Below are 14,920 nucleotides of genomic sequence, written 5' to 3'. Positions count from 1 at the left end.
CTTGATCAAAGTAGATGAAAGGAGGCAATCAGTTTATAACACTCAAAGTTTTTTACTTGTTTTTATTTATCATCTATCATGCAGATGGATGTGATCATAATCTTCAAATATTTATTATCAAAGAATTGAAGTTCTACAAGAATTGAAGTTCGCCAGCTTGATTTAATGTTGATTCATTTCAGTTAACAGTGTCAGTGTTGCAGGATTTATGAACGGATAACAAAACATTTCCATTTACACCTTAATTTAATGTGACCGTCTCAGAACAACAACTACAAATGTGTGTTTTACACCTGGCTTTTAATGAGGTCGCGCAATCCGATTGTGATTTTATTCAAGCTTTAATGCCAAGTATGATCTGTATGTGATCTGCAATAAGGCACAGAATGCACTTGAAAGAATTTGAATCTGATCTTTCTTCAGAATTTGCATAATTTTAAGACAGTGTTGTTTTCTTTTATGTCATATATGAAATAAGACAAATCCGTTAATATCAGTGAATGTGACAAAATAATTAATACTCAGAAACTTTCAGACTTGTACTGCATGTAATTAATGGCAGAATTCAAAATAGATGCATTTCAAATGACTCGTTTACTGCAGTTTTTAATACATTTTGTCAAACATAAGTATTTTGTGTACAGTATATTTAGGAACTAATCATTATTGCTCATAACAATGAGATAAAAAGATCCTCTTGAAGTTACAAATAAACATGTAAGAACAATTTCAATTGATATCAAAAGCAAAAATTGAGATCTCCATATTATAAAGAAGTGATTAGTTTTTTTTTATTTTGTAGACTAGCTCAAACTTTTTAAAAAGCTTTATAACTTTTATAACCTAACCCTAACAGTTTAGCATGTTCTTCAGAGGTGTTCTTGAACTAAAATATCATTCATTAAAAACTTCAAAGAATAAAAAGAATCAAAGAATAAAAAGAATCCATTCTTTTTTTTTCACTCATTATTCATTGTTCATTATGCTTGTTCAGAAGTATTTGTCTAAACTCTCAATAGCATCCTGTTTTGTGTGGTCTCTCCATTCATCTGGGATCTCACCCTCATTCTGAAATTTTTTATTGTGGTGATTTTCCAGCTCTTTCTGGAATCTGCAGACAAACCACTTCCAATACGGCAGCTCAGTGAGGTCAGGGGTGATGCTCCATTCAGCATAAACACCTCCTGCTGATTTGTAATCTTTATATGGGATGGTTTCTTCAGATTCATGAGATCGATAAAATCTCTTAGTACTTGCTACTAAAGTTGTGCAAAAATCTGGAGTCAGAGTTTGTGTTCCTCTATAATGCCACCCATTCAGTCCGTCAGGTCGATGGAAAGGAACACTGTGAGGTCGTGGTTTATGGTCTTCTGCTGTGTTGGTGCAGATGGCTCTACAGAACGGACACTGAACCCAACAGCACTGACAGAAGTGTTCATTTAGAATCTCATCAGGCCTGTCCTTATATTCCAGCTTCTGTAGAAAAGATTCTGTACTGAATTCATTGCTTATGTCAGATATTATAGAAGGAAGTTGTTTTTTTATTACCTCTGCTAGAAGTTTTACATCAACATCATCACGACTCACTCCTTTAAGGTCATTTTCAGAGAATATCAGCACATCTGATAAATTCAGCATGAAAATCATGAACCACAGATCAGCATCTCCACTGTTTTCATCAACCTCTTCAGATGCTCTCTGCACTGCTTCTGTGATCTGCCTCTGCTTCTGTCTTAAATCATCTTTCATCTTGGGCAGAACACTGATGTTGAACTTAGTAGTGATGTACCGACTGACTTCGTCTCTGATGAAACTCTTGAAGTGTTCTTTGGGTTTACGCATGTAGGTTTTGTATGCCTGAAAATCCTCCTCTTCTGCCAGTGTCTTCAGGATGTGTTTCTCCAGATTAGATCTGTTTCCATTCAGTGATTCACAGTTTGATCTCATTTCATCTGCCAAATCTTGGGCAGTTTTTTTGTAGACACTCTGCTGAATGGGTTCTTTGAGTTTGTTACAGATGATCTCTCCTATAATGGCAGCTGATGTTGCTCCCTGACAATATTTCTGGAAAATTCTGTAATACTCTTCTCTTTTTCTTGCAAAGTAGAGAACAGGATCATTGGCTTGCTTGAAAATGTTGTGTTGTTCGATGAATGTCTTTTGTTCTTTATTGAATATGGCAAATACCAAATCACTGAAGAAGTGTTTCTTGAATGTATATTTCGCTTTATATTTTTCCTCATGTTCTACTAACTTTGCTCTGATGAAACCAGTGAGTTCTTGAATGTAAGTTTTATTGTAGCCCATCTTTGCTATGTTATATGACATGATCATTTTATTTACTTGCTGAACAATGTCTGTAATTAGTTTGATGATTTGGGCATCATACTCTTTAGAAAAACCTAAAAATCTTAATAGTTTTTCAACTTTATTAAGCTGTATGTACTCTGTATAGCTTGACAAATTTAAAATATTGCACTTTTTGCTTTTTGTCTTGAGGTCTGAAAAACTTTCATTGTCACCAAGGACCTCCTTCATATCTTTTAAAATGTCAATGTCTTGGACGTGAGGTGTGTCTTTGGTAATCTCACTTACACAATGATTCCAAAATGAATCAAACTCCTTTTGCAGGATCTTATCATCATTTGCTTTGTCTTTGAGAGTTAAGGCAAGATTTTTGGCCTTCTCAAGGAGAGCGTTTTCATTTTGTGTCTTCTGAGCATCAATGTTTTTCTTCAGGACTCGCTGCTGAAGCACCTCATTCAGTTTCCTCTGTGTTTCCCTAATAATGTTTTCCTGTAAATGTGAGACTTTTATTTCAAAAGATGTTTTCCACTGAATCAGTATACTGGCATTGGTGTCTTTCTCAAAGAATTCTGACATAGATTTTTTCACTTCTGTACTTTTACATTTAGTTCTCTTTGAAGATCTGTTTCCTCAACCACATCGATTGCTCCATTTTCTATTTGGTTCTGTAGTTTGTTTTCAGTTTCCAGCATGGCCTTCGAAGACTCCAGGTCCACTTACTGTATTCTGTCTCTAATTTCCTATAAGCAGCGATCTCCAGGGCATTTTTGAAACTGAACACAAAACGTTCCTTCAGCAAAGCCTCCCAGAGATTTGTAATGTGACTTTTTATGTCTGTCAGCATCATGCCGTTTGAGTTTGAGACATGTGAAAGAATAGTTTTTAAGGTCTTGAATATTTTCACAATATGAGGGGTTTGATGGGGCCATGGGTGGGCTGCCTTCCCAGAGCTGAGCAAAATACTTCACATCATTCTGTACATCAAATCTAATGATGTCACTGAAACGTTCTGCATTACAGTCTTCATCTTCAGCAGCGAGTTTTGTCATCTCATCCAGTTTCTCCTGCAGTCGTCTCCTTCCCTCCATGGTATTCTCTTTAGCGGTGACGTCTGAAACGTTCTGATGCACAAACACACAGCTGGGACTCAGTCTGACCTTCTTCATCCTCATGAAGGCCTGAACAACAATCTGAAGAATGTCCTGCATCTCAGATGGGTTTTCTCCAAAGATGTTGATCAGTGTCATATTTCCAAGACCAATAACAAATGTGGCCAATTCATTGTCATGATGTCTTGTTGAACTTCCAGCCAGTTCTAGAGCACGAAGACCTTCAGTATCAACAACCAGAATATAGTCAATGTTCATCTGTGTTTTCATCTCATCTGAGACTCTGATCAGCTGCATGAAGGCTCCTCTGGTGCACCTGCCAGCGCTGACCGCAAACTGGAGTCCAAACATGGCGTTCAGCATGGTGGATTTCCCAGAGCTCTGAATCCCTAAAACTGACAGAACAAAGACTCTCTGGTCTCCCAGTTTCTGGATGAGTTGATCTAGAACAGCAGAGATCCAGATCACAGGAACATGAGCAGCATCTCCATCCATCAGCTCCAGTGGAAACCCAGAGATCATCATCTGTGCTGCGAGACTCGGGAGAGAAGAGAAGTCAAACTGCAGGTCTTTCTTGTTCTTCTTCACAGATGAACATGATTCATAGATCTGACCGATCTCTCTCATGATGTGCTCCAAACCAAAGGTTGCATCTTGAAGTTTCTTAGATAATTCCATAAGTTCTGTTTGTTTAGGCAACAGGTCCACAAATGTATTACTGCTGCTGCTCTTACTTAGTTTTGAGACTTCTGCCCATATTTTATCATACTCATGATGTAGACCAGAAAGATCAGCTGAGGTATATTCATCCAGGAGGATTCTGAGCCATTTAAGAAAAAACATTGACTTATTTGTAGTTGAATTATTTGCAAAATGTGACCTTATTTGTTTCATGAATAAATGTATAAAATCACTGATGTGAGCTTTATGCTGCTTTTCACGGATTTTCCTCATCTCAACTTTTTTTTTGCTAATTTCCATGTCTGGGTCATCTCCCTGAGGCCGATTTAGTTCTTTATTCATCTTACACCACTGATGCCACAGTTCGCCCTGATGAGGCAGAAATGATTCTTTGATTTCTGTCAGATGTTTTCTCTTCAGTAAATTCATCATCTGCTGTGCTGCCTCCTTTCCTCTCCTGCAGTCATCATCATCTTTCTCATCTACTCTGATGTCTGAGTGTTTGGACACATCTTCAAGTCTGAAAGTGGAAGCAGATTCTGAGAGACAATTTGTAATAGCTTTTCTGAGATCTTCAGACACTTCTGCCTGACCTCTGTCTTTCAAACCAATTTTATATTTTCCGTTCCTCTGCTCAGTGAGAGCTAAATCATTCTTCAGGAAGAAGGCAAATCAGTGGCTTTGAGTCCTTGTAGAGGTTTTGTATTTTTGTCATTATTTCGTCATTCCTGCTGAGCTGTGGTAAAATAACAACATTGATTGAGGCCATTTCAGTCAGTATATCCAGCTGTTTCTCATGTTCTCCTGCATCACCGTGTAGATTACAGAAGGCAACACGGTCTGTGAATTTATCATCATGTGTCCCGGAGGGGCAGAACCAGGCGATCTCCACCACTCCGTCCATCAGGACTCTGGTTCTGCTGCTGCCTGGACAGTTTCTGTGGAAGAACGTGTTGTGTTTCTCATTGATCAGACTGTTCATCAGCTGAGACTTGGATGAAGACACAGAGCCAAACCTGAAGAAAAACACCATCGGAGTTTCTGCCTTCCAGACCGGCTGGGTTTGACTGATGGTTTCATTGTTCTTGTTTTTCATCTTCCAGCTCTGGTTAATTTCTCTGAATGTCCAGAGAGGAAACTCGATCTGTTGTGTGAATGGATCAGGAACAAGCAGAGGCAGAGCGTATCGGCACTGAGACAGTTTAGTGACCATCAGCTGCTTCAGGAAACCATCAGCACAATGAAACACAGCCATCTGAACATCCATCGGGTGAACAGGGTCTGCTTTGCTCTTTCTTTCATCAGACAAAGATGGTTCTTCAAAAGTTCACTAAACACATCAACATTGTCTTCAGATGATTGTTTGGCTATTTGATGTTTTTCACTGTGATGCTCACTAGTCTTTGTAACAGTGATAGTTCTTGCTCTGTAGTTCATCATCAGTAGTTTTTGTAAGAACACATGAACCAGTTCTTCCTCAGTGCAAGACCCATGGGACTGTAATGAATGTGCAGTTATCTGAAGAACATCTGAAGATTTCAGTTTATTGTTGACCTTGGCTTCAAGTTGAAGTCTGTGAAAAAGTTCCTCTATTTTCTTTTCAGTTCTTTACCTCTTGTTCCAAGGTCTTTGGCTGTTTTGGCCTGTAAAATATGTTAACAGTCATGTGTTTTTTTTTCTGCAAACAGATTTGCAGACATCATATAGCTTTTATCCATCAGTCAGACATTATCAAGAACTTATATTTAGATTTTTCTTATAAAACAACTTATATTAGAGGTATAGCTGTGTTGCAATATTGCCTGTACATTTTTTCTTCCCCTGGACAATGAATTTGTTCTACTTTTTTTGTACGATTCAACAGACTGTTGAATGACCACTATTTTCAACATCTGCACCTGTCATTATGGTATTGGCAATTTTATTTATATAGCACCATTAATTACAACCCAGGGTTGTCCAAAGTGCTTTACAACAAAAAATAAAAACACAAAACACATTTACTTTAAAAAAAATCAATAAAATAGCAATAAAAAGTAAGATAGGAAAGCATTAATACAGATTGTAAGCCTTATCAAACAAATAAGTTTTTAGGCTAGACGTAAAAGCAGATACAGAGCGAGCGAGTCTGATAGTGATGGGTAAGTCATTCCAGTGTCTGGGGGCAACTACAGCGAAATCACGGTCACCTCTACACTTATACTTCGACCTAGGAATAACCAACAGTCTCTGGTTCGATGATCGAAGTGATCTGGTTGGAAAATGCTCAATCAATAGGTCAGAAATGTAAGAGGAGCCATACCATTTAAAGATTTGAACACAATAAGTATTATTCATTTTAAAATCAATTCTGTGACGCACTGGCAACCAGTGCAGAGATTGTAAAATCGGGGTGATGTGGCCCCGCTTTTGAGTACCAGTGAGCAGTCTGCCTGCTGCATTTTGAACTAACTGTAAACGGGACAAAAATCTGATTGGCTAATCCCAGCATATAGAGAATTACAGTAATCCAGCCTGGAAGAAATAAAGACATGGATTACTTTTTAAAATTTTTGAAGGAGAGAAATTACTTTACTTTTCACCACCAAGTTTATCTGCTTATTAAATTTCAGAGACTCATCAAAAACAACACCCAGATTTTTCACCGATTTCTTAACACAAGAAGACAACCCACCAATTTATTTTGGGACTATGAATTGAGTCTGAAGGTCCAAAAACAATAATGTTTTACACTCATTACAATTCAGAAGGTTTAGAGACAACCAGGACTTTACATCTGACAAGCAAGCCATGAGAGAGTCCAGACTGTCTGAATTTCATTTTAAGGGCAGATAAACTTGGGTGTCATCAGCATAACAATGGAAAGACAACCCATACTTCCTGAAGATAGAACCAAGTGGGAGCATATGTAAAAAAAGAATGGGATCCAGAACAGATCCCTGAGGAACCAAACATGATAAAAAGGCATCACTTGAAAAATGCTCTCCAATGTTAACTGAAAAACTTCTATTAGAAAAATATTATTTAAACCAATCCAAGGCACTACATTTAATGCCTGCCCTACCTTACCCTAATAGGGTATGCACTGTAGATTGATGTGGACAAAAAGTTTAGCATAAGGCTGCAACAACTAATCCCCACCAATCATATTTATTTATTGTCACTTGTCTTTATATATGGCATTCCTGTAGCTCATCTAGAATATGCTGATTGTTAAAGGTTGGTTCTCTATTCAGTTCCAAGGGAAAACACATGCACTGATTTAAAAAAAAAAAAAAAATGCATTGGAATGTTCTGTAATACACTAAATACTCCAAATAGTTCCCATGTAGCCAAGTGTTTCCAGTTATTCTGGTTACACTTTACACTTCATACAGAAACTTACCCTGTCTCTTTTTTCTTCTGTGGTTGTGTTGTCCATATTGTCTTCATCAATTCTGGTTTGATCTTGTAAGAAAAAAAGAAACAGAGTGTTCATTCTACATAGTTATTGCAGAGTAGTGGGTAGACTTTGTAACCACCTAAGATTTTATCTGCTATTTACAGAGTAATTCATATGGCATTCTGCTAAATGGCTCCTTTTATGGACCGAATTAATTGATTACTATATCACAATAAATAACAGCATTCACCTAAACACCTGAGTTTCCTCATGTGACATATGTGTTACGAAGTATTGCTGAAGGACAGAAAGAGTACACTTGAGAATCCAATAAAGAGTCTTTAATCATAAAGCACGGGTAACTAGAACAGATTTTGTCAACACTCAAAATGTAAACGAGACCAGATACTGAACACAGGAAAAGGAAGAACTAAAATATTAACAAAACCAAGGTAATTAATGAAACACAGCTTAAACCAAAGAACTAATCATATCAGAAACCATGACAACAAATGACAAGCGAGAAAATCAAACCAAGGCAGACAGGAACTAAAGAATACAAACTAAAAGTCCATGAAACTGAAGCTAACTGTGACAGTATGAATAATAAAATGTTATTGTTTTTATTGAGATTTAATGATGTATTTATTTCCCAAATTGTTGCATATTGTAATGTCAGAGTCATTTTAAGCCACTTGCAATTGTTTTTCTTGTCTGCTGGCTAAAAGTGTGTGAATCTTTGGGTATAGGCAGCCAAAATATTATTTTTAATTCAAAAGCAAAATTTTCAAATTTAGTACAATTCATTTAGATTTGATTTGCTAAGAGATTTCACTAATTACATTATGTATTTTTAGGATTGTTTTTAATACTTCTCTAAATGTGTCTCTAAGGAAAATAAGAAACACAAACTTCTTCAGACTGGCTATATTAAAACAGTGCCTCATTTTTGTTTGAAACAGTCTAAGCAGTACATTGTCACAAATACATCACAACACTATTCTCTGCAAAATGTAGTAAATCAAAATATTTAATTGTCAGTAAATTGGCCAATGCGACTAAAATTAAAAAAATGTTTTATCATTAAGCCATACATCAATGTTTAATTGTAAATTCTAAATGAATTGTACTAAATTTGAAAATTTGGCTTTTGAATTTCACTGAGAATCAATTAATCAGTTTTGATCAGCAAGCTGTGCATTTAGTTGCTGCACAAAATGCAGACAATTGTAAACACTTTTTTTGCACACGTCAAAACATACCGTATAAACAAGTCGTATAAATCTTGCCAAACAGACCTAAGCTCAGAGGTAAAGCAATATTACATTCACGGGATATCGTGTTATTTTAAAGTGGCAAACTACATTATCTTAACACTAAATAACTTGAAAAGAGAGCTGATGTTTTTACAAGAGAACTTGCTGATTCAGAAGATTTCAGTTCTATCATTTAACATTCATGAAAACGATTAAAGTAATTTAATTTTAAACCAGATGTGTAATTATTTACATCAATCGTACAACATTGGCCTTATCTTAAAATTCCTAAAAAAACTATAGTTTTTCTTTTTAAATACAGGTATGAAGTAATAAAGGTCAAACCTGAGTAGGAAAGTGTCCTTTCTGTTTCATCTCTTCAACTTTAAATGAAACATTTCAGTCCAATGTGCAGCTATTTATAGGTTGTGATGTGAAAATGTTTTGCATTCCTCAAATTATTAGATGTGGCCCAAGAAAGTTAAAGTATGTTCTTTTGTGGAGAAGTCTTAAATGAACTTTTTATTTAGATCATCATATGTTAGATGTGTGTGATGTGTGTGTGTGTGATGTGTGTGTGATGTGAGTGTGTGTGTGTGTGTATATATATATATATATATATATATATATATATGAGTCAAAGACGAAAAAGGGTTTAAGCGTAAAAACAATAAGTGTAATACTGCTTTAAATCATTGTTTCCAAAATTAAAAAGTTTTCTGTTTAATTTAATTGCAATTTTGTTTTTGTTTTTCTGAGTAAAAAATAAATATCATACATTTTTCCCTGATTTACAGAAGACACCCACTAAAATGTCATTCAGTGTAACAATCTTGTCAGGCATATTTACAATAAAAATCAATTTATGACATATTAAAAGACTAATTACTTTCACTTTCACTTTCAAGTACTAATTAGTTGTAATTTTACAGTTTTAAAATTTGCCACTATCCTAGGTTTTGCCCATTTGTCAGTAAGAATATTTTACTCATTTAAAACACAATAAAATTTAATATGCTCCCTTATTCTTTTATATGTACAAGTCAGAATAAGCATGTGTTTTGAATTTTTACATAAATATTGTGTTACACTGAATGCCACTGAATACCAAATTTTGACATTTTATTCTCCAAAAACTTATTCGAAACCTTAAAATTAGACACCTTACTTACATTTAATGTGCTTTCTATGCACATACTTTTTAACCGTGAGTTGTAATTAGTGGTGCAACGGATCACAAAACTCACGGTTCGGATCATACTACGGATTTTGAGTCACGGATCGGATCATTTTTCGGATCAGCAAAAAAAAAAAAAGTTTGCTTTTCATTTATTACTAAAGTGAGTTTTTAAGCACTTCTATACCCCAGCAGAAACTACTAGCTTAACTATTAAAGTCAGTAATACAACAAGAACAATTGTACAAATTACAAGCATAGATGAACAGCCTACAACATAAAATTATAGGCTATATAAAGACAGTAACAGTATTCAGGTGCAGAAATGTAATAATTAAGTGTAAATCAACACAATAATGCTTACTGCATACATTAAATACAGATTAATCTTTGTTAAAGCTGTGGTGTTGTTTGAGGCTGCTGTCTCTTAAGACTAAATGCATGGACCTAAATACTGACACACATTCGGTTTCTTTCTCAGCTGTATGTTAACTTAAGACTTGGACATAACCTACTGTGTTTACCAGAATACTTGCCAAAACTGGTATTTTCACATAACTTTGTGTGTATGTATCCATCCGTTGAGGCGTTGTCTGAATGGGGGGGGGGGGCACTGAGGAACTCTCATGCTTGTCATCTGACACACAGCAGCCACAATACCACTGTATAACTGCTTATGTATTATTTTTTTTATTCAAAATATTCCCAAAATATATCATGAAATATCTCGATTCTCAAATATGTGTAAGTAAATGCATTTTGCACCTTTATAGATTATATTAGTTGATCTATAATGGGCAATAGGCAAAGTAGCCTAATAGTGTAATATTAACTTTGCATAAAAATCCGTCTTTTTACTTAAGTACCAGATGTCATACCATAAAATGAGTGTCATACCATAAACATATAATACGACTGACTTTGTATTTTATGTGGATTTAATAAAAACATTGTAAGTTAGCCTACTAATTAGCCCATAACACTTTCATTGTACAAAAAGAGCAAAGAACATTTACATTATGTAAGTGTTACATTATAACGTAATATTTACATTATTCCCCCAGAACTGCCCCCGTCTCGCTCTCTCTGCACGCTTCGGGTGTGTGCGCGAGTCCCGATTCGGCCATGGCGGAGCAGGGCGCTTGGGAGGACATGGCAGATCCGGGGACTTGGGTGGCCATGGTGGAGCAGGGAGCTTGGGCGCCCAAGACGGAGCAGGACTCTCAGGGGTTGCCGCGGCGAGCTTGCAGAATTCCCCGGCGAAATCATAAAAATGAAGGTTCTGGAGGGCTAGGGTGGCGAAACATTCCGCAAACTCCATATTATGGTCGGTCTCGTCTTCTGTCACGGGTATGTGGTTTTCAAAAAAGGAAAATAAAGGACTCGAAGAACGACATACTCTTAAACACACTTTCCCATTTAATAACATTAAGACGAGACAAAAACCAGGGCAAAACTGAGGACTTATAAAAGGAAGGGAACAAAAGAGCAAACAACATAATTCAAATCAGGTGGGGACAATGAATGATAATTAACAAACGAGAACAGGAACTAAACCATATAAGGACAGACAGGAACTTCGGACGGGTAGACACGTGACATATATATCATAAAAATTATTTTGCTACAAATCTATAGAAAGATACACAAATTATCATAAACAAAAAACAAAATTAACCAAGTAACAAATTTATTTTGTAAAATAATGTGTTTTAGTAGGTTACACTTAAAACATTAACAATTCCTTTTTCTTTTCTTTTTTTACTTTATTTTTACACTTAGAACATTTTGTGTTTTGCTCTAATACAGAGGTTTTTCACTATATTCATTATGCAAATTAATTGAAGGTTACATATTTATTGATATTTACTATTCATAATTGTTGCATTAATCTACTACAACTTTCTTTGAGGGGGGTTTTGTGGGTATTCAAAATGTAGGTGTAGTTAAAAGTTTAAATAGAATGGAATTTAGATCATTTAAACCACTTTCAAAGTATTAGCTTATGAGTAATTGACTTGCCTGTTATTCCATCCCAGCCAGTCAGACAAGATGTGAAGATAAGTAAAAAAAAAAAAAAAAAATGAGGAAACTACCTCAAAACTATTTTTAAACTTCTTTTATTTTCAACTTTTAAGAGCATGGAAACTCATAAAAGGAAGTTTCGAATGAAAATTTTAAGAGAAGAAAATTTTTTTACTTTGTGCAAAGGATCACTGACTTGATGAAAATCACAATTATAAATGTTTGTACAAGAACACTGCATGCTTGTATTAATTGTATGCAACTGCAGTAGCTGAAATAGTCAAACCTTTTTGTATAAACCTGTTTTTATACAAAGCTTAAATAGTTTCTTTTTTTTTTTCAAGTTAATAAAACCATTTAATCTAAAGCAAGTGTTTGCAAAACATACCTCATTAGAGAAGAATTGTTTTTATATATTTTATTTTGTTAGTTCTTTTCTTTTCGGTTCTAGCAAAAAAAGTTATTATAACATTTGTGGCAAGAGAGTAAAAAATGCAATCAAACTGTAGGCTTGATTGTTTGAGAGCACTTGTCATTAATTCTGAAAATAGAGCTGGGTCTAGTGTCCTTCCAAAGCTGGGTGTACCCAATTTTCTGTTCTTCACTACTGAGGTTGTCAGATTGTTTAATATTATCTCAGTTTAGAGATACTGGGTGAAAAGTAAAGGCGGACAGTGTGTCAACATTCTTTTGTGTCAGATTGCGTGATATACATCTCAAGACTTTGATCATGATTGACAGTGTGCTTGGTGTTTTAATTACTGGATTATGCCTGTCACATTCAGATGTCATTATTGACATGCATATTTGAAATAGCATACTGCACAAACCCAAGCAAGCCGTTGCACTGAAAAGGACACTATCCACATTATCCATTAATTTTGTAGAGATTTCCATTAACCCAACACAACGCAATGAAGTGCAAACTTCAAAATACACGTAAAAAATTTGAAAATTCCTTCAAATTAATACAGTACACTAAAAAAGTGGTTGCAAGCAATTTATTTAAATGTAGCTAAAATAAATTGATTGCAACCACTTACCTTAATTTTTTGTACATTGTGCCTTTTTTTTTTTTTTTACTGTACACTTCAAATCTGGTTTCTTTGCTTGTTACATCTGTGAAGATGAGGATTTGCTTGTCGAGGATAATTTGAATTGCCTAAATATATTTTACACTCAGTATGTTGCCTTTTTCGGAGTGTCTTACAATAAGTGCAATGTAGCATGTGAACCAATCAGACACACAATTTTTCATTTGATTTAACAAATCAATTAGTTATTAGATTAACAAATAATCACAGACTGTGGATGCCTCCAGGCCCCCGGTTCCATGGCAACCGATCTGATAACACTAGTTTTATTGCTCAAAGGAATGCAGGCAGAGCAACTCTCACTACTTTTTTCCTATAGGAAAGACATTATGCCATAAAAATGGACTCTTCCCTAATTAATTCATGGAAAAACCTTTCTTTGAATGAACGCACATATCTTCAGGTCATTGTGTATATTATTACTGTTCTTGTATATGTTTTTGTGTGTTGTATACTGTTTTATGCATGCTTATGATAGATCACAAGTTAATATCACTTAAACTATACCATGTTTGGTCTCTATCAATTCGTCTTCGGATGATCTAATCGAGAGTGAATATTACATGTTGATACCTAGGCAGCATATTAGTGTCCTAAGAATCTTTAGTAGTTTGTGCATTAACCCAGGCGAATTACATTTACATTTACATTTAGTCATTTTGCAGACGCATTTATCCAAAGCGACTTACAATTGGGGAATACATAGAGTGATTCATCTTGAAGAGGCAATCCGCAAACAAAGTGCTTGTAACACCAAGTCTCAGGCATTGTTTAAATAAGTACAAGCTAGCAAGGGAAGGAATAAATAAAGAAAAGGAGATTTTTTTTTTTTTTTTTTTAAGTGTAGGATGAAGTCAAGTAGTGTCGAAAGAGATGAGTTTTCAGCTGTTGCTTGAAGATTGACAGGGATCCAGCACTCTGGATAGGGGTGGGAAGATCATTCCACCAGCCAGGAATGGTGAACGAGAATGTTCTGGAGAGTGATTTTGAGCCTCTTTGTGATGGTACCACGAGGCGTCGCTCACTAGCAGATCTCAGATTTCTGGAGGAGATGTAGATTCTTAATAGTGAGTGCAGGTAGGCGGGTGCTGAGCCTGTGGTTGTTCTATAAGCAAGCATCAGTGTCTTGAACTTGATGCGAGCTGCGACTGGTAGCCAATGCAATGAGATAAAGAGAGGTGTAACATGGGCTCTTTTGGGTTCGTTGAAGACCAGTCGTGCTGCCACATTCTGAATCATTTGTAGAGGTTTGACTGTTTTTGATGGAAGTCCAGCCAGAAGAGCATTGCAGTAGTCCAGCCTAGAAATGACAAGGGCCTGGACAAGAAGTTGTGCAGCATGCTCCGCCAGAGAGGGCCTGATCTTTCTGATGTTGTGTAGTGCAAACCTTCAAGATCGAGCAGTCTTTGCAATGTGGTCTTTGAAGGTCAGTGTCACAGATCAGTCAGGACCTTCACTCCACCAATCACAGCGTTCCACCTCACCAGAGTTCTAATCACGCACACCTGCACCGAATCACAACCCCATCAACTCCCACTACAAAAGATCCTCACCAAACACACCACACTGTCCGATCTCGTTTGAACAACGTGGACTCTATCATCGCTGAACTCAACAACCAAGTATTATATCCTTCCAAGCTAAAATACTTACCTTGTGTGCCTTACCTCCTGTGTTCTTCCTCCTTGTGTCATCCTCTCCTCCTAGAGCTCCGTCCATCAGAGTGTGTGTGTCGTCACGGATCCCCTCGTCTCGTCTTCCAGAAATGCTGTGGGAAAAGAACGCTGTCATCATTCCTCACCACTCCTTGTATTACAAACTTCAAGATTAATCCACTCACCTCACCATTCTACGATACCCACCAGTGTGCTGCACCTGTTAAATAAACC

General features: G+C 36.1%; 1 pseudogene; it reads right to left on the bottom strand.

Moving 5' to 3' along the window:
• Positions 1-590: 590 nt before the first annotated feature.
• On the bottom strand, positions 591-14,822 carry LOC131528796 (interferon-induced very large GTPase 1-like; annotated as a pseudogene).
• Positions 14,823-14,920: the final 98 nt, after the last annotated feature.

Source organism: Onychostoma macrolepis, chromosome 02 (genome assembly GCF_012432095.1).
Source record: "Onychostoma macrolepis isolate SWU-2019 chromosome 02, ASM1243209v1, whole genome shotgun sequence".
Classification (NCBI taxonomy): Eukaryota; Metazoa; Chordata; class Actinopteri; order Cypriniformes; family Cyprinidae; genus Onychostoma; species Onychostoma macrolepis.
The sequence above is the reverse complement of the archived record's forward strand: the minus strand, read 5'-3'. Positions and strand labels throughout refer to the sequence as shown.